At 42.1% G+C, this 19,932-nt stretch overlaps 1 protein-coding gene across 3 annotated transcripts in view; it reads left to right on the forward strand.

Annotated features, from left to right (window-relative positions):
* Window positions 1-2,493: 2,493 nt before the first annotated feature.
* Window positions 2,494-19,932, forward strand: part of LOC135213668 (cartilage acidic protein 1-like) — an 80,543-nt gene continuing 63,104 nt past the window's right edge. For 2 of the 3 annotated variants that reach the window (XM_064247731.1, XM_064247732.1), the window contains exon 1: window positions 2,494-2,773. The gene's annotated coding sequence lies outside the window, so the exon portion shown is untranslated. The remainder of the gene's footprint in view (window positions 2,774-19,932) is intronic. The other variant, XM_064247730.1, reaches the window with a different exon arrangement.

Raw genomic sequence — 19,932 nt, forward strand, 5'->3', positions numbered from 1 at the left:
TCCCCGTTAATCTCCAGGTACTGGAAGACTTTTCTGTTCTTCACTCTGGTGGGGTCAAATACTGATTGATGATTTTTTTTTTTTTTTTTTTTTTTACCTGAACCTCAGTTACATCAGCCATGAGACGGCATGCGCGAGATTGTCCTATTTTGGTCAGAAGCGGTCTAACCCTGTACTCTATTAATCCTGATCAGATATATTGACGCGAGCGGGACTCGCAGTTTTATATTGAAACTGACCCAAAGTATTGTCAAAATCTTTTGCTTTGAAAATTCTAAACCACGGAATCTGACCTAAAATAAACAGCACACGATGTATAGATTTTTCTTGTAAATGTAAATATCATTCTCTCGTGTGCCGTAGCCAGTATTTCCGTAGGGGGGTTAGTGGATCTCATGCACCATGCTGTGCACTGTAGGCATTACTTAAGGTTCTTTGCAGCGTCCCTTTGGCCCCTGGTTGCAACGCCTTCCATTTCCTAGCTTTTACTGTACCTCCGTTCATATTCTCTCTCTTCATTCTTACTTTTGATCCTCTCCTAGAAATTTCTTAATGATGCAACTGCTATAGGTTGTGTCCTCCTGTTACACCTTCCAAACCTTTTTACTGCCAACTTCCCTTTCAGCCCCGAATGACCTCATAAGTCCCAACGCTTGGCATTCGGCCTAAATTCTATCGCCATAGTCAGCATAAATACATGAAATCAGAGCAAAGTCATGATAAGGTGAAATACTTCTTCATTCCTAATACCTACGTATTTCAGGCACGGACGAAGAGAGGGGTCTAGTGCAGTGGGAAAAGCAGCTGAATTTAGGGGGTGGACCCACATCTGCAGAAAGCACCTCTTGTTACGACTTGCCTTTTGGAATGGGTGCTGTTAAAAAGTAAGAGGCTATTTTCATTCCATTAGAAAATCGTGGGCTAGTTTAGGATGCCACTCATCAATGAATCTTCGCTGTTATTACTTTTTGTTTATGCATGAATTGATATAGTTGTTGATATGCAGACATATATCTTTTGTTTTCGTCTGCTTCACTAAACTATCTCTGTTCTGCTCAATCTCCCCCTTCGTTTCTTCTGCATTTACTCTTCTTCTCTTCTCGTTTACCCTGTCAATGTTGCCACATTTTCCACGTGTAGTAAAACGCCTCTGTAACTTTTAAAAGTTATTTTTCCTTCCGACACGGCTAACCTTTGCGCGATATCTACCATTCCTTCCAGCGTTCCAAGGCTTTAGCAGGAAGTCTACAACTTCAGAACCAATGTGTTAAAAGGAATGGTATTACAAGAGACAGGAGTCCTTCAGAGCCCATTGATTTTATATATATGTATATTTGTGTGTGTATAATTTCTAACTGCCTTCGTGTATGTCTTGCGTTTATGGGATCCCGAATTTTGATAGCGTCCTCTATCTGTCATTTCCCTCATGCGTGCCAACGCACAGACACACGCACATTGGCACAGTAGGGTAAAGGTCACATTCGTTATGTCATTCAGTAAAAACGTAGTATCCGCCTCAACGTCACTTGTAGATACGCCACTCTCATGTCACGGTAATAGTCACCCGTTGACAGCGCAAAGTCACGTTGTATCACTGATTTCCTTCCTTATGTCACTGCAATGATTTTATACAATTTTTGAAGGATGACATATCATTTATCTATTCATTTTGAATCTTACATCCACCGCAGTCTCGCAAGATACGTTGCATTATATTCGTCTTCCGCATTTTCTCTCATCAAACTCGCCCATTATTTTATATATCGAATTTTATGAAAGAGTTGATGTACTTTGTATGACAATAAAACATTATAAAATACGACCAGTGCGTGTTTCATTGGCCTTTACCTGATTGGAATCATCTTCAATTGCTCAACAAACAATAACGTTTTGAAGCGTGTCCCTCACATTTATACATCTTTCATCATAATATTACAAACATTCCCTTATCCCCATCATTACGTTTATCTTTACAATATGCTATAGAACCTCACTTAATACCAAGTTAGCTTACCGCCAACTGTACACAACCTATGGGAATCGTGTATAATTCTAGAAACCGATGACAGGATTTATGTAAATTGGATCATTTGCAATATCCTTTGTAGAGAGAGAAAGAGTTGTTAATATAAATAATGCATAAAAAGATCACATTGATTAGTTATGCTCTGTTATCAACCTTTTAACAGCAACACCCGCAGTAATGTTGAGTGGTAGAATGGCTGACAGTGTCTGAATATTTCATCGAATTGACAATGGTACTATACGTAATATTACAGAGTATACGTAATGTTGCCATATTATAATAGTTTTTAATGTAAAAATGCTATCTCAGGTAATTATATATGAATTTCCAAAATATATATATATATATATATATTATATAAAAGTAAATGTTGCCTACAAACCGCGCCCTTAACCCGGTGTCAATAACCCTAAAAAATGAGTTACATATACTCCGACAGCAGAAGAAGAAGCAGGAAGAAGAAGAATTGACGAATGTAAACAAACGTTCGCATTTTGTAATAGCAACTATAGAAGTGTTATCATATTGTTAGCAGTCATGTCCATGTCCGGCACTGTTTGGTCCCGAGTTGAATGTTGGTCGAAAATGCGGAACTTGAAAGATATGGAGAGACTCTACATATTACGTATCAAGCATCGTTGCGGCTTGTGTAACGAAGCAACTTCGGTTACCTAAGTTCGGCTGCTTACGAGAGCATCGCTGTTCGCGCTTGTAGCCAGAGGTGCGTCCGCTCTCCTCTTAAGAAGTGTAAGGCAATCTCTGTCTAGTTTTAATTTTTGTGGCCACTTGATCTTATTCTAAACTCTGTGTATTTGCTCTGTTTTAAAGTTCTGTGGCTAAGCGAGTCACTTAACGGTAGATCTAAGCCCGTGTTCCGCAGCCACCTGTATTGCAGTGCGGGCACTTTCCCAAAAAATAACTAGGATCACTGCCAGTAAGTAAAGTTAGAGGTCAGCCACAAGCCAACCTCCATGGAAGCGACACCTCGAGACCTCTACTTTCCTCTCGACGTAGGGTAAACAACTGAGTGGACTGGCTGCGGCCACCCTAACCGTGTTCGGACCCACCTTCAGAAAAATACTTTAACATGTCCTGACACCGGAGATGGACACCAGTCATGAATCATAGTAGGTGGTCGTGGGAGCAATGCCACAAGACCTCTACTTTCCTCTCAAAGTAAGTTTTTTCTCTCAAAGTACAATATAAGGTCATAATTAAGATTAAAACAGAGGTTAATGAAAGTAGCCATGCACAGTGCAAACTTACCTCCATGACACTTGAATTTTTACTTATAACACCTTATGTGTAGAAGATTGACGCCATCTCGGTGTTTGAGGAGTCACTTGTGTCAACAAACTCCATTTTTGTACATAACTTTCCTGTCAGATATAGACTAGCTATACGTCTCTGACGTCACGACAGAATTCAAACTCGCAAGGCACACGCGACAGGTAGGTCCAGGTGATCTACCTTACCCGCCGCTGGGTGGCGGATGTAAGAACCAATCTCCCTTTCCAGCCAGAATTTTTTCTGTCGCCGTGACGACTACACCTGTGGTTGTTCCACCTCCTGACAGCTTTATTCATTTCTCGTTGCCGTGGATTTATTTGGGACTGACTTTCGGTGAAGTACCTGATCTTGTTGGCTTGGCATACGCATTTGGTGGATTGTTTTGGATATTGATTTGGATTTTCTTTGATTTCGAGATGTCTGAGTTAGAGGTTAAGAATCTTCTATGTTTAGAGTGTGTGCTATGGATGAATGCAAGGTGAGACTACCGAAAGCTACGGTAGATCCTCACACAGTTTGCTTTAAATGTAGAGGTAAAGAATGTTCTTTTGATAACCCGTGTAATGAGTGTGAGAAGTTGGATGATGGTGAATGGAAGGCTCTTTCTTCCTACTTGAGGAAGTTAGAAGAAAGACAGGGTGAGAAGGCTTCTTCTAGAAGTTCTAGTAAGTCTCGTATTAGCGAGGTAGAAGAAAATCCTGTTGTAGCATTAGAACCTTCTCCAGTTTTTCAGCTCCTGCGCCCTGCATCGAACCTAAGGATACGACTACGGAAGTGGCAACCATGAGAGCCACTATCCTTAGCTTGGAAAGAAGATCCGTTCGTTGCAAGGTAAGAGTAGTGAAGGTGATTTGTGCAGTGACCCCAGTGCAGTGGAGGGTGCGTCTGATCGGCTCCTTAATGCTTCCAGGCCTAGACCTCTTCCAGACTCCCAGTCCCAGTGGAGGAGGAAAGTCAAATGCCGCGAGGAAGGTTAGGGAGAACTACCCACCGATCAGGCGTCCCCTCGGTAGATCCTGATGATCGTACCCAGGCTGCCCTTGTTCGCGCGAAGAAGGAGGTATTGCGCCAATGCTTCTCTTCGTCTCCCTCTCCTTCACCTAGAAGAGGATGGAGCGCCTCGGATTCTTCACGACCACTGAAGAGAGCCTGGAAGGCGCCTGGCTCCTTTCCTTCCAGCCCGGAAGTTTTTCCAGAAGAGCCGGAAGTAGAGATCAAGAAACCCAGGAGGGAGCAGGAGTTCTCGCCTCATAGTAGGCCTCGAGCCTCTTCTCCGGTGGAGGATTTTACAAGATCTCCAGCTCGAATTCTTGCGGGACTGCAAGCGCAGATTTCGGCACTGGCGGGCTCCTTGGCAGGAGGAACGCGGCGGAAAGACGTCTCTCTCCCTGTCAAGAAGTCTAGGATTCCTTCACCTGTCTTACCGTCTCAGTCAGAGTCGGTTCTCTCTCCTTTATCAGCGGATGGAAGGAGGCGCGCTTCCCTCAGCAGGCGCTTGTCGTCTTCCAGACATCAATCGCCCAAGAAGCTTTCTCCTGGTGACTACATCTCTCCAGTAGGAAGGGATCTAGCGACTAGTAGGCGTTCGTCTAAAGACAGGCGTACAGCCTCGTCCTCGCGCTCTTTGACGAAGATCCTTCATTCTCCGGATAAGAGAGCCTACTCTTTGATGGATTCATCAAGAGACAGGATCTCGCCTTTTGTTAGGCGCCTTGAGCCTAGTAGGCGCTACTCCCCAAGTAGACGCTCTCCCGCTCCCAAGCGTGGTGCGGAGGATAGGCGCTTTTCTCCTGATAGGCGCTTTTCTCCTGATAAGCGCGGCTCTACTTTTAGCCGCTCGATTCAGGACAGGCGCGTAGAGCCTGAAAGATATGTCTCTTCTAGGAGACTACCTTTTGAAGAGACACACAAGTCGGGAGCGAAGTTTGTGGAGCATGGTAGACGCCGGTCTCCTAGTAAGCGACCTTCTCCAGACCTTCGCTCTCCTGTAAGTAGGCGCCAAGAGCCTAGTAGGTCGTTCGCCTCATGGTAGGCGCAGCTCGCCTGGCAGCCGCTCTCCTTTGAACAGGCGCAATGGATCCTGAGAAGCGCCTTGAGCATAGTAGGCTCTCCTCTCCTAACAGGCGCTCCCCCTTGGAAGCACGGAATTCTAGGAGTAGGATTAAGGAGCAAAGAGCACGCACTCATCAGAGTAGGAAAGACTCATTCGAGAGGAGCTCTCCAGAAACTTTGGCTTCCCCTGATAGGCGCCAGTCTACTACTAGACACTCTCTGGACAGGCGCATTTCTTTAGAGAAGGCTAACTGCACTCGTAAAGAAGCGGAGGGTTCTTCAGTGGATGAAGTTGAAACCTTCAGAGAGGATTTGGTGAAGGACTCGTCAGTTTCGTCCCTACAAGATCCTTACAGATCTACTTCTTCAAGAGTTTGGAGACTCCCTTACTCCGTCGCTCCTCCTTCTCCCTCTCTCTTTATTCTCGACTTCGAAGAAGACGAAAGTTTCCTCTTGTGTGAGGATGAAGCCAACCATCTCAATGAGAAAGCTTTGAGAGGTGTTGGTGATTGGCTGCTTTTCTAAGGAAGAGAAAGGGAAAACTGTGTTTTTCTTTCCCTCCTTCCAAGCTTACGGGCAGACTCGGATTTTGGTACGAGTCTGGAGAACCCTTAGGGCTGGGTCTTCCTTCATCGGCGGATGCGGACTTCTCTTCTCTGGTGGATGCAGCACGACGCTCGGCTCTTTTGTCGGCCAAAACGACCTGGGCTATGAACGAGCTTGACCACCTGCTGAAGGGAATGTTTAGAGTCTTGGAAGTCTTCAACTTCCTTGACTGGTCTTTGGGGGTCTTGGCTAAGAAGACTCAGTACCCGGATGCTATTTCGCCAGAAGATCTAAACAGTGTTCTAACGTGCATTGACAAAGCAGTTAGAGATGGATCGAGCGAAATAGCCTCCCTCTTTGGAGCAGGGATCCTTAAGAAAGAGATCAGTCTTCTGCTCTTTTTCTCACGAAGTCTGTGTCGCATGCCCAAAGAGCCTCTCTCCTGTATTCGCAGCTCTCGCCTCTGCTTTTTCCAAAGAAGATAATCCAGGACATCTCAGGATCTATCTCTGCGAAGGCGACTCAGGACATGCTCGCACAGTCGGCACGGAAGCCTAAGACGACCTTCCAGACGAAGACTAAGAAGGAGACTCCAGCTAGACAGGAGCCCTTTCGAGGGGGCCCCCCTTCTAGAGCCTCTACCTCGAGAGGTAATAGAACTTTCAAGAGAGGTAGATCCTTCTCACGCTCTGTCAGAGCTAAGAAGTAGGGAAGTAGTCCTCCAAACACCAGTAGGTGCCAGACTTCTAAGATTCTCGAAGCCTGGACAAAGAGAGGAGCGGACAACTGGTCCCTCTCTATAATAAGGAAAGGATATCTGATTCCTTTTACGGAAAGACCACCGTTGACAACGACTCCGAGGGAGTTGGTGGCCAGGTACAGGGATCCCATCATGAGCCTTGCTTTAACACAAGCAGTGGAACTAATGTTCGAGAAAGAGGCTATAGAGCTAGTGAGCGACCCTTGCTCAGCGGGCTTTTTACGACCGCCTTTTTTCTAGTTCCAAAAAGCCTCAGGAGGATGGAGACCGGTTCTGGATGTAAGCGCCCTGAATTTCTTTGTAGAAAAGAGGAATTCGCAATGGAGACGACATCCTCAGTGTTGGCGGCCCTTCGGCCAGGGGACCTGGATGGTGTCCCTAGATCTTCAGGACGCTTAACTTCCATGTGCCTATCCATCCTTCGTCAAGGAAAATACCTCAGGTTCATGATGGGAGGAAGGATATTCCAGTTCAGGGCCTTGTGCTTCGGCCTTTCAACAGCCCCTCAGGTCTTTACAGGCCTAATGAAAAATGTAGCAAGATGGCTACATTTGGAGGGAGTCAGAGTGTCCTTTACTTGGACGACTGGCTGATCAGAGCCAAGTCTCAGGAAAGATGTTTGGAGGACCTACAAAAGACCCTTTTCATATGGCAAGTTCGCTGGGACTTTTGGTGAACTTTCAAAACGTCTCAGTTGATCCCCAGTCAAGATCGTATCTATCTGGGGATTCGGATGGCTTCTCTGGATTTTCGGGCTTTTCCGTCTCAGAGCGGATAGCCCGAGGGTCAGAGAAAGTCAAAGCCTTCCTAGAGAAAGAAGTATGCACAGCGAGGGAGTGGATGAGTTTGTTGGGGACACTCTCCTCGTTGGAGCAATTCCTTTCTCTAGGAAGGTTGCACTCAGACCTCTCCAGTTCTTTCTCCATCGAAACTGGAGGTGTCATTCACAAAACCTAGAGTTTCTCCTTCGAGATTTCAAAGGAAATCAAGAAGGACCTCTCTTGGTGGGCCAACCCTCTCAAGTTTGCAGAAGGGATGTCCCTTCACATTCCGAACCCCAACCAAGTGTTGTATTCCGACGCCTCGGAAACAGGTTGGGTAGCGACGCTCGGCTCAAGAGAACGTGTCAGGCACCTGGAAAACAAGGAACCAGGTGACCTGGCACATCAACAAGAAGGAGCTGATGGCGGTTTGGCTAGCTTTGAAAGCGTTCGAGCCCCACTCCTAGCTTCAACAGTTCAGATCAACTCGGACAACACCACGGCCTGGCTTACATCAGGAAGCAAGGGGGACTCACTCTTTCTCCCTGTACGAGACAGCAAAAGAACTCCTGCTTTGGGCAGAAAAAAGGAAGATTTGTCTCCTTACCAGGTTCGTACAGGGAGAAAAGAACGTCAGAGCAGACCTCCTAAGCAGGAAAGATCAAGTCCTGCCGGCAGAGTGGACTCTGCACGAAGATGTTTGCCAGGATCTGTGGAAGCTTTGGGGCAAACCTCATATAGACCTCTTCGCCACAGCCAAGAATATGAGGATAGCCAACTACTGCTCTCCGATATCGGACCCCGAGGGCAGTGTCGATAGACGCGTTCCTACTAGATTGGAAGGGTCTAGACACGTATGCTTTTTCCTCCATTCAAGATACTGGGAGAGACTCTAAAGAAAATTGCAGAATCGGAGGCAACAAGGATGACGCTGGTAGCCCCGTTCTGGCCCGCACAAGTATGGTTCACAGAGGTACTGGAATGGTTAGTAGATCTTCCGAGAACATTACCACAGAGGATCGATCTGCTCAGACAACCCCACTTCGAGAGGTATCACAAAAACCTCCCCGCTCTAGATCTGACTGGCTTCAGACTGTCAAAAGTTTGGTCAGAACGAGAGGCTTTTCGGCAAGAGTTGCAACGGCTATCGCAGCAGCAAGAAGGCCTTCTAACCCTTAGAGTCTACCAATCGAAGTGGGCGACGTCTTTCGGCGATGGTGTAGGAGCCATCACTTTTCCTCTTCCAGTACCTCTGTGACACAAATAGCAGACTTCTTTACTTTTCCTTAGGGAAGAAAGTGGATTGGCGGTATCAACCATTAAAGGCTATCGTAGCATGCTATCTGCAGTGTTTAGGCACAGAAACTTAAACATTTCAGAAGATAAGGACTTCATGATCTAATAGATCGTTTGAAACATCAAGAAGATTTCTCCAGGGGTTCCGAGTTGGAATCTGGATGTAGTGCTACGTTACCTGAGGTCCAATAAGTTGGAACCGCCTCAGTCTGCATCGTTCAGAGACCTCACGAAGAAGACATTTTCCTCATGGCATTGGCTTCCGCAAAAAGGGTAGTGAACTCCATGCACTAGAAGGAAATGTGGGATTCAGAGGAGATGCAGCTATCTGTTCATTCCTTCCTTCGTTCTTAGCCAAGAACGAGAACCCCTCAAATCCTTGGCCTAGGGAGCTTTGAAGTACAAGGATTGTCTGCATTAGTAGGCGAGGAAGCAGAGAGGTCTCTTTGCCCAGTAAGAAGTTTGAAATTCTATCTACGAGAAAGAAAAAACTTAAGGGCAATGATGTCAACCTTTGGTGCTCTGTAGAGATCCAAGGAGGACACTTTCGAAGAATGCGCTTTCTCTTTATCAGAAGCCTGGTGAAAGAAGCGCATGCGATATGTGAGGAAAGTCAATACAAAGTTCTTAAGGTAAAAGCTCATGAGGTAAGAGCTATTGCCACGTCATTGACTTTTAACAAAAACATATCCCTGAGTAATATAATGAAGGCAACATTCTGGCGTTGCAACTCAGTCTTTGCAAACCACTATCTGAGAGACGTCAAAATTACGTATGAAAAGTGCTTCGGGTTAGGCCCGTACGTATCGGCGGATTCGGTGCTGGGGCAGGGAGCTGAGACATATCCTTAGTAGTATATATTTTTTCCCCTTGTTAGGTTGTAAGTTTTTGGTTGTTTGAAAGAACATGCGGGTAGGCATGTTTTTCAATTCGTAGTGCTAACAATGATTAGATTGGTTAGTGATCGGTGTATGTTTGGAGCTCCTTGCAATGATAGTGGTTAGGTTCTGTCATATAAGTGGGCGAATCCCCGTGACAGATCCTGCTCGGATTCTATCAAGTAAGCGGACAAACCAAATCCCTTTGATAGACCCAAGAGTCTGTCAGCTGTAGGTCACGCCCTCGCTGAAGCTCTTAAGGCACGCAGACTCATAGACAGTAACTACGAGTCTTCTGCCTAAACAGGTAAGAACCAAGGTTGTTTTTACATCCTACAACTAGTGTTGTTTTCCCTTTTTTTGTCCATATTTATATTGCTGTCTCTTTCCCTCCACCAAGTGTGTCAATCAGCTAAGTATATATCTGACAGGAAAGTTCATGTACAAAAAATGTTATTGTTAGTATACAATAAGGTTTTGTACATACTTACCTGGCAGATATATACGATTGATGGCCCGCCCAGCCTCCCCTCAGGAGACCGATGGAAGGAAAAATTCTGGCTGGAAAGGGAGATTGGTTCTTACATCCGCCACCCAGCGGCGGGTAAGGTAGATCACCTGACCTACCTGTCGCGTGTGCCGCGAGTTTTGAATTCTGTCGTGACGTCAGAGACGTATAGCTAAGTATATATCTGCCAGGTAAGTATGTACAAAACCTTATTGTATACTAACAATAACATTTCTGTGCTCAACCCGCACAACCACTTGTACCCATAGACCCTTGGACACTTTCTTCTCAACAATCTTAAACGATGACGACGTTCGCCCTCTCGAATCCAGAAAGCTCGAGATTTGATTTTTCTATAGTATAAGCATTCTGTATCGAGGTAGACTATGGCCGTTGACATTTCCCTGCATTCCCATCAGGTCCCCTTTTTTACCGTAGGATAGAGTTCAAAGGTAAATTACTGTCGCCGAATAAATATTACTTTAAATTCTTGTCAGGAGGTAAAACTTTATAGAAAAACGGCAACTGCCATAGTGCAGCTCACCGCGGAATAGTTATATAGATCTACCGTTATGAATTACATAAATGTATTAGCTACGTATTCATGATAATTAATTTGAAAATATTTGTTGTTGAAAAAGTAACTAGATTCCTGACTCAAATATCAATGGGTTTGCTGTGAGCAGTAGCTACGATGTTGTTGTTTGCGCTTTCCTAATATTTTATCAGTGTTGCCAATTGGTATGTGTTTACCCTCCAAACTTTGTATAAAACTTACAAAAAATTGTGGAAATAAGTGAAATTAGCGTATCTATATGTAGTACATGTACATATTACAGTAATTTTATCGTTATTGCATTACTATGACAACTAGAAGTCATGGAAACAGTTTGTAAATGCATGGGTGTATGTGTGAAGCTCCACTAAATTGGCAACGATGAAATTTTGCCATTCCTAGCATGTAAACATTAAATTTTACATTTATTTCATTCATATGTACAATTATTAAAAACAAAAACAGGCAAAAAGCAATACAGTGGGCCCCCCGTATTCGCGCTCTCCGGACTCACGGATTCGTGGATTTCTCTCTGGACTTATCTACCCATTATTTGAGGGGAATTTGCCTATTCGCAGGGTTTTCTGGCGATAAATAATCACTAATTAGTGACTAAATACATTTTTATGATACAAAAATTATTTACTAATTTTAAAATATTGATAATGATCAGTACTGTATTAGTAAGTTTAACAAGGTTAAATGATATCACATAATAATAATACGTAATTCTCTCTCTCTCTTACAGAGATGTATGTTTTTTGTATGGTAAATAAATGATTTACTAATTTTCAAATATTAATATTAATGTAAAGAGCAATCAATTCATTGTAGAAAATACTGCAGTGAATTAGTAAGATTTTAGTTTATAAATTTTAAAAATTATGTAAGAATGAAGGAAATCCCAGTCTTCATGCATCTTTCTTTTGAACTCCAGGTCCAAGCTGAGGTCCAACAGCTGTCAAATATATCAAGCAATGTCACAGGAGGGAAGGGAGTGTGTTCTCTCTCTCTCTCTCTCTCTCTCTGGAGATTAGAGATTTTTATGGTACACATAGGTATAATATGTTTATTAATATTTTCAAAATGATAATAATAATAATAACAATAACAATAACAACAACAACTGTAATTACAAAAATCATATGTGAAAGTATTTTACAGAAATACTATGATAATCTCTCTCTCTCACTGAGATGAGAGAATTTCTATGGTATATCTGTATGTTTATTGATATTTTTGCATAATAATAATAATAATATAACTAATTTCAAAATTCATGTGTGATAGTATTTTAAAGAAATACAATAATCTATCCATTTTACTCTTTTAAATAAGGATAACCTCTCTCTCTCTCTCTCTCTCTCTCTCTCTCTCTCTCTCCTCTTCTCTCTCTCGTCTCTCTCTCTCTCTCTCCTCCACACGAGATAACATGTCATAGTGGTAACTCTCGCCCTCTGTTTGGCTGGAAGTATATGTATGTATAAGGATATCTTTACAGGCATTACTACATTTTTATGGTAAAATAATAATATACAACATTAATATAGTTTTTTTAAATAATTTAAGTTTACATAATGAGATTAACAAAAACAATAGAATCTCTCTCTCTCTCTCTTACTTACGCATGTTTATTTGTTTTGTAGTATAAATAAATGATTTACCTTATAACTAATATTCAAATATTAATAAGATTAATTAAAAATAGTGATTCCCAGTCTTTTTATCCACCTGTAGGAAGGTGGGCGGGGAAGTAAATGACAGTTTGATTCACAAATTGGCGAAGGGAAGGAGTCAGAGTCTAGGTGTTATTCTCTCTCTCTCCCTCCCTCCAGTCTCTCCTCTCTCTCTCTCATCTTATCCACCTCTCGTCCTCTCCCCCCCCCCCCTCCCGTCATCTTCTCATTCCATCCGGAAGTCTCTCTCTCTCCATTCCATTATTCTCTTTGAAGTAGGATGTTATTTAAGGGTATCATTTGGTATCTGAACTTTCAAGATAGGCAGTTATAGCATTTTTAGTGGTGGTTTTAACTATTCACAGGGGTGTCTGGTACACATCCCCCGCGAATAAAGTACGATAAAAAAAATACAAAATTTTTGTCAAACAACTCACTAACTCACTAGTCTGTTGTCTGCTCGCTAGTGCTTTTAGCATCCAGATGTACAGGGTGTCCAAAAAGTCCCAATACCATTACACACATTTATAGCTCAGAAACCATATAACGTTTCTAGAGTAATGCAGTTCTTTTTGTTGAATGTTCTACATTCAAGTTTATATTCACAAGCACTTCATCCTACAAACTCTGCATTACTCTGTTATATGGTTTTTGAGCAATAAATTCTTGTAAGGGTACGGTGACTTTATGGACACCCTGTACAATAAGACAAAAATTGTGCCCGCCATGGCTTCGCTGTGAACAAATTCTTACGTAAGTATTTCAAGTGTATTTTGGAATGAATTAAGAGCAAAATGTTTATTATTACAATCAAATAAGCACTGTGGAGTTTCAGTTGTGATGGCAGTAAGGATAAAACCACTGATCACAAGGTAAAAATGCATCCCGGTTGAAACCATGACCCCAGGAATAAGACGTCTCATACTTTCAATAATATAGGCAACAAAATGTTGTTTTATTGTGCTAATTACAACTGCAATTTTGAGTAAAAGCAATAAACGTTACATATATATGCTACTATTGTTCAAATGAGCGCTTTGAAGGACTTGGTCTCGATGCTGGACACGAAAGGGACTGGATGCAAGTAGACACCATATTGGATTTAAAAATTGCCTTGAAAACATATTTTACGAAGACCTCACATGCTTATTATAGTTCGTTTGGCTGCTTTACATATATCACATCATGTTGACGAAACTTCAGTCTTTTGAATGGTATGCTTAAAGATGTACGTAATTGTATTGTTGTTTCACCAATTAAATATCAAGTGAAAAAGGGTCTTCTTTGCGAGTGAGATGGACTCAGTGCAATTGTTTACCCTAAGTGTTTTCTCTCAAGTAGAAATTAAGACCACAATTTCATATTAAACAAAAGTTAATGAAAGTCTAGCCATGCGCAGTATTAACTTACCTCCATGACACTTTCAAAATTTTTACTTAAAACTCCTGTGCTAAATCCCCACACCACTTGTACCCATAGACACTGGGATACTTTCTTCATATTAAACGACGATGGTGTACACTTGCGGCAGGGTAATCATGGCAATTGTTCGGGAAGAAGAAGTAGAGTGCGATATATAACATTTAAATAATTATTTAAACACCAGAATAATGTTAGAATTGCATAAGTTTATTACGTATTCATGATAGTTCATTTTAAAATGGTGTAAAACCACCGCCATCTTGAATTGACAAGGCCTGTGCAATCGCTCTTGACACAGCGATGAGTCATCACCAGGTGTCTGTACCCGGCCACAAGCACCATTCCCAGTTCTGTATTTTTGGCGTTATTTATCACTTTTTATGTAGAGTATCTAATTGCTGTATTAAATAATTATATTTCACAGTCTTTAACAACATCATAATCCTCTAAACCTGGTTAATTTAATTGAATATGCTGCATAATGGTGGAAAATTAGTGCAGAAATTATGATGAGAAACGAGTTTAACACAAATGATTATAAAATACATTATCAGTCATTGCTGATGACTTAAAATGAAAATTCAGTACTTGCAACTTTCATATTTTGTAAACTGTTCAATCTTTTATTTTAAATTTGTATTGCTGTGGGTAATTTTTCTAATACCATCTAATTTGCATAAATTACACCATTTAGAAGCAGAGTTCTCCTCAGATATGCATACAAGATTACATCAAAGGCATTAAATCCATCGAGTCTAGAAAGGCAAAACGTCAGCCTTGCCCTACAAATTTTCAATGAATATGTCATAGAAGCACTTCTGAAAACAAAAAGAACACTGTTTGCCAAATTCTGAAGATTTAGCTAATTATATTAAATTCATTTATCTCTGGTGGACCACAATGAATGTAAGCATCCACATAATGGTACTCAGCTTCACAATAAATATGCTACTCAACTAACATATATTGTAAATGACGAGAAGTATATTTTCCTTCAGAAATTCCATTTCTGGTTAAATCTCTGCAATAGCATTACTAAAACTAGTGGAAAGCTGAGTAGGGAAACATTCACTGCTTTAAAACACTCAACTAGTGCAATTATAGAAATAACAAAATACTGTGTAGAAAAATTGAAAATAAAATATGTCTTACCTGGAAAATTTCAAACCGATCAACTTGAAAATAGATTTGGTAAATATCGTCAACTTGCTGGCTGCAATTATATACAACATTTCCTGATGACAAGTGTTCGAGTGTAAAAAAATAAGGTTAATGTCTGTTCTCAGAATAGCTTTTAATAATAAAGACATCGAACTGAAGACCTTCGAAGAAACAAACTGGGAGTGCATGAATATTGAGTCCATAAATAACAATTCCTTTGATGCTGATGTCAGTCAAGATGATGTTGATAAATGTATGGATCTTTTCCCGGTTATAACATCCCTTGCTGGCTACTGTGTGTATGCTGTTGTGAAAAAATGTAAGTGTAGCTCCTGTAAAGACTTACTTACTTACTTGCCAAGAAACAAAAATAGCTTACCTGACAATAACAGTTACATTCAGGGTATAAGCAGAGGAAGGCTCTTTATCCACATGAATTTGTAGTAAACGTAATTCTGCTCAACTATATAACCATTAATAAACTATCACTGTGTCCTGATTTTGTCAAATCAATGTATCAGAGGAATTTGGCCACAGACATTTCACTCACTGTCCTCGCTGATAATGATGCCTTCTTGCCTCTAAATGATCGTGATGCTGGACATAGCATAGAAAAAATTTTAAAAATTCTGATATTTGCTTCCTCCAGTGTCCTACTAAACAATTATGTATTGTAAGAAAAAGAAAATATTAAAAATTGCACAAATTTGACAAAAAAGAGAAGCTGGATACACTGAAGAAATAAGATTCAGAGGGGCAATTGCTGTAAATTGTAGTGAATATTTATTTTGTATATAGCATGTATACCTTTTCCTAAAGAGGGAGGCATCTTTTGTGACCATTTTTGTGCTCTTGGCTGCCTTTCCAAGTATAAAAAAGTATTATATACTCATTTCTGTGAATAAACTTTTTTGTTCTCATTACTGTTTCTGCACTGATTTCCCTTCATATTTAATCATATTAACCAGGTCAAGAGGATACTGATGATGTAAAAGACTATAAAACATTATTAGGTTACATAGTATAATTATATATTCTGCAAATAACTGATAAATGCCACCAAAAATACAAGGTTGTGAATGGAAATGCATGGCCAGACTCAGACATCTTGTGATGACTCATGCTCGGGTTTCTTATGCCTTCTCAATTCAAGATGGCGGTGGTAAAACACCGCTGTGCTTTCATTTTCACGGAAAAACGAGCCACTTTTTCATTCGATATTTAATTGGTGAAACAACCATTCAATTCAATATTTAAGCATGCTATTCAAAAGATTGAAGTTTTGTCAACAAAATGAGATAAATGAAACCACCATACAAAGTCGAATAAGCATGTGAAGTCTTCTTAAAATATGTGTACAAGGCAGTTTTTTTAATCCAATATAGCATGGTATGGTTGTGAGTGCCAGTCAGTTTTACAGCCAATGTTACTCAAGATTGTAGTTGTAATCAGCACAATAAAACAACATTTTGTTACCTATATTAGTGAAAGTATGAGATGTCTTATTCCTGGGGCCATGGTTTGAACTGAAATGCATTTTTACCTAGTAATCAGTGATTTTATCCTAACTGTCATCACAACTGAAACTCCACAGTGCTTATTTGATTGTAATTATATATATTTCATTCTTGATTCACTCCAAATTTCACTTAAGATAGGAATAATTTTTCAGGCTTGTATGTCTGGCAGCCAGAATCCACGAGTTGAGCAGACAACGGTTTAGTGAATTGTTTATGACAAAAAATATGTACTTTTGTGCTAGCACTTTTCATTTATTTAAGTCTATATTACTATTTTGACATTTTTTTATTTTTGATAATTGTATAGCTGAAATAATTTGTTTTTGATTTTTGATAATTGTATGGCTGAAACAAATGTAACCTTTAATGCGTGCTAGGAGTTCCAAGACATCGTTACCAATTTAGTGGAACTTGATTCATACACCGATGCCTTTACAAACTGCTTCCATGAATTCTAGATGTAATAGTAATGCAATTATGTTAAAATTGCTATAATATTTGTAATATATTAAGAAACAGATTTGCTAAATTCCACTTATTTCCACAGTTTTGTGTAAGTCTTATCCCAAGTTTGAAGGGTAAACATAAACGAATTGGCAATTGTATTTTCGTATAGTGAGAGTTTGAATTCGCCTAAGATTAATTGATTGACTTTCAGCTAGCTACAGGGAAGGCAGGCAAGCGATGAGAATCAACAAAGGTAGGTCAAGCTGTCAGATAGGAGTTCTCTCCTTTTAGTTAAATGGGGTCATTTTGACACCCATGACATTATACATTTCCTAATTCGTAAGATGTTCAATTATTCTTTGTTCACACCAAATTGTAAATGAATAACGGAAGACTTCGCCTGTTCCCCGCCTGACGAGCTCTGCTTCCAAAGTAAATAGAAACTTCCTCCCTGATCCAACCCACAAGAATCAGTTCTTCAGGCAGTACAACCCCTGTTTTCATTACTGAAAGACTCTCTGCCTATTACAAGCTCCGACTTTCTCGCCAAGCAACAATGAAATGGCGGAATAACTTTTTCAGTCCTCTGTAAAACAACAGGGATTAGAGCCGTCTCCACTGGTTGTTGTCACCGACGGGACTTTTTCTATGATCAGAATCATGAGAGTTTATGTCTCTCGATTCAACTGTGAAGATGTACGTCCACATTCGATACGTCCAGTGGCTGGATACATTTCAACACTCCCAAGAATGTCGGATCGGAAGATAGATGAGGTCTCATCGCAACCATATTTATATCTTTCTTCCTTCGGGTCTGCCCTTGGACTGGTAATGGATGCTCACAGGTTGTGTTGGCTTACCTGACTCCTTCAAGAGGACAAGTTTGCATCTCGCCTATGGTATGCGGTTCTAGAGGTAAGAAGGATGCGAGAGTGACTGGCCTCTCCACCTTCCCCTCTTCGTCCTTCTACTCCTCTTCCTTTAGGTTGAGGATAGGACTTGAACTTACATTGGCTGGTCGGGCAATTGATGCGGTAAGCTTGCACATGGAGCTTCCTTTCTATTTTTTCTTTTTTGTACATGAACTTCCCTGACAAGATATATACTTAGCTATAGTTCTCCGACGGTTCCCGACAGAATTTCAAATCTCGCGGCACACGCGACAGGTAGGTCAGGTGGTCTACCTTACCCGCGCTGGGGGGTGGCGGATGTACGAAACCACTCCCGTAAGCTTGTCAGATTTTTCTCTGTCGCGGTAACGATAACAACTGTTGTCGGTTCCTCTCGATAGTTTTTCGATTCTCGCTTGCCTGGAGTTAATTTGGACTTCTTTTGGTGTACGTATTCGCTTTGTTTGGCTTGGCATACGCTGATTGTGGACCGGCGGTTTGATTTTGAGTTTGATTTTCTTTAACGATGTCTGATCTAGAATCGTAGTTAAAACTTCGGTGTTGTTTAGGGTTTGCGTGAATGAAGGATGTAAGGTGAGGTTGCCGAAAGCTTCGGTAGACCCCCACACGGTTTGCATGAAATGCAGGGGGAATGATTGTGCGTTTGCTAACCCTTGTAGTGAATGTAAGGGATTGAATGAAGAAGAATATAAGGCTCTCTCTTCTTATGTTAGGAAGTTGGAACGTGATAGAGTGCGTAAGGCTTCCTCTAGAAGTTTCTAGACAGATCTAGAATGAGTGAGTTGGATGTGGATCCTAATAGTTACTAACGTAGAATTAGAACCTTCTTCCCAAGTTGCAGCCCCGGCTCCCCGCACCGAAGCCGGAGATTCGCCTTCGGAGGCGGCAGCTCTGAAAGCCAAGAATCGTTCTGTGGATCAGAAGATTCGTCAGTTGGAAGGTAAGGAGAGTGTTATGATCAGTGCAGTGTCCCCAGTGTTGTGGAGGGTGCGTCTGACCGGCTCCTTAGTGCCTCTAGGCCTAGACCTCTTCCAGACTCCCAGTTCCAGTGGAGTAGGAAAGTCGAAAGCCGCAGGAGGGCTAGGGAGAGCCCCCACCGGTCAGGCGTCCCTCGGCAGATCCTGAAGTACGCTCCCAGCTGCCTCGGATCGCTACAAGAAGGAGCTCCTACGCCAATGCTTCTCCTCTTCGTCGTCTCTCCTCCGAAGAGGTTGGGAACTCCGGATGCGTCGCGCCCGTTGAAGAGGGCTTGGAAGGCTCCCTGCAGTCCTTTGCTTCTAGTCCGGAAGTTTTCCCGGAAGAATCGGCGGTGGAGGCGAAGAAACACAAGAAATCCTGTGATCGTTCTTCTTCTCGCGCTCCGCGCTCGGCGCCTGCTTCCGAGGAAGAACTAGAAGATTCTCCTACGAGAGTACTCGCGGGACTTCAAGCTCAGATCACGGCGCTAGCAGACTCTCTAGCATTAGATCACGTAGGAAGAAGGACGTTTCTCTTCCGATCAAGAGATCTAGGCGCCGCTCTTCAGAGGATCGTTCTCCTTCATATGGGGAGGTTTCGTATGAAGGTGGGGGCTCGCGTGAGCGCCCCTCGCTCGCGGGAGCGCCCACACATCGCGTGAGCGCCCTTGCTCGCCTGGCTCTCTTTCAATTTCAAGGCGCCAAACATCGGTAGGACGCTCTATGGAGAAAGAAGTTTTTTTCTCCAGATTGGATTCCCGCTTCCGGTAAGCGCACTGCACCTGCTCATCACGCGATTTCTTTTTCTTCAACTCCCTCGCTTGTGAACTTTCTCCTCGAGCAGCCTCAAGATTATAGAAGGCTGCCCATTATACAAGTAGGCGTTCTTCTTCAGATGTCACTTCCTCGAGTATCGGATCGTGACTTCTCTCCTGACAGGCATCTAGAGTCTGGTAGGAGTCGTGTGCATGATAGACGGCATACTGTTAGCCGCTCCCCGCAAGGTAGGCGCCAAGAGCCTACTGCACATAGCTCTCCTAGTAGGCGCTCGTCTCTTTAAGGCGTTCATACTCCTGATTATTCTCCTAAGGCAGACAACAAGAGTCTTTCAAGCGCCCTTCTCCGTGTAGGCGCTCTCCCGCTTCTAGGCGCACTTCTCCTGACCG

This window comes from Macrobrachium nipponense, chromosome 43 (genome assembly GCF_015104395.2).
Source record: "Macrobrachium nipponense isolate FS-2020 chromosome 43, ASM1510439v2, whole genome shotgun sequence".
Classification (NCBI taxonomy): domain Eukaryota; kingdom Metazoa; phylum Arthropoda; class Malacostraca; order Decapoda; family Palaemonidae; genus Macrobrachium; species Macrobrachium nipponense.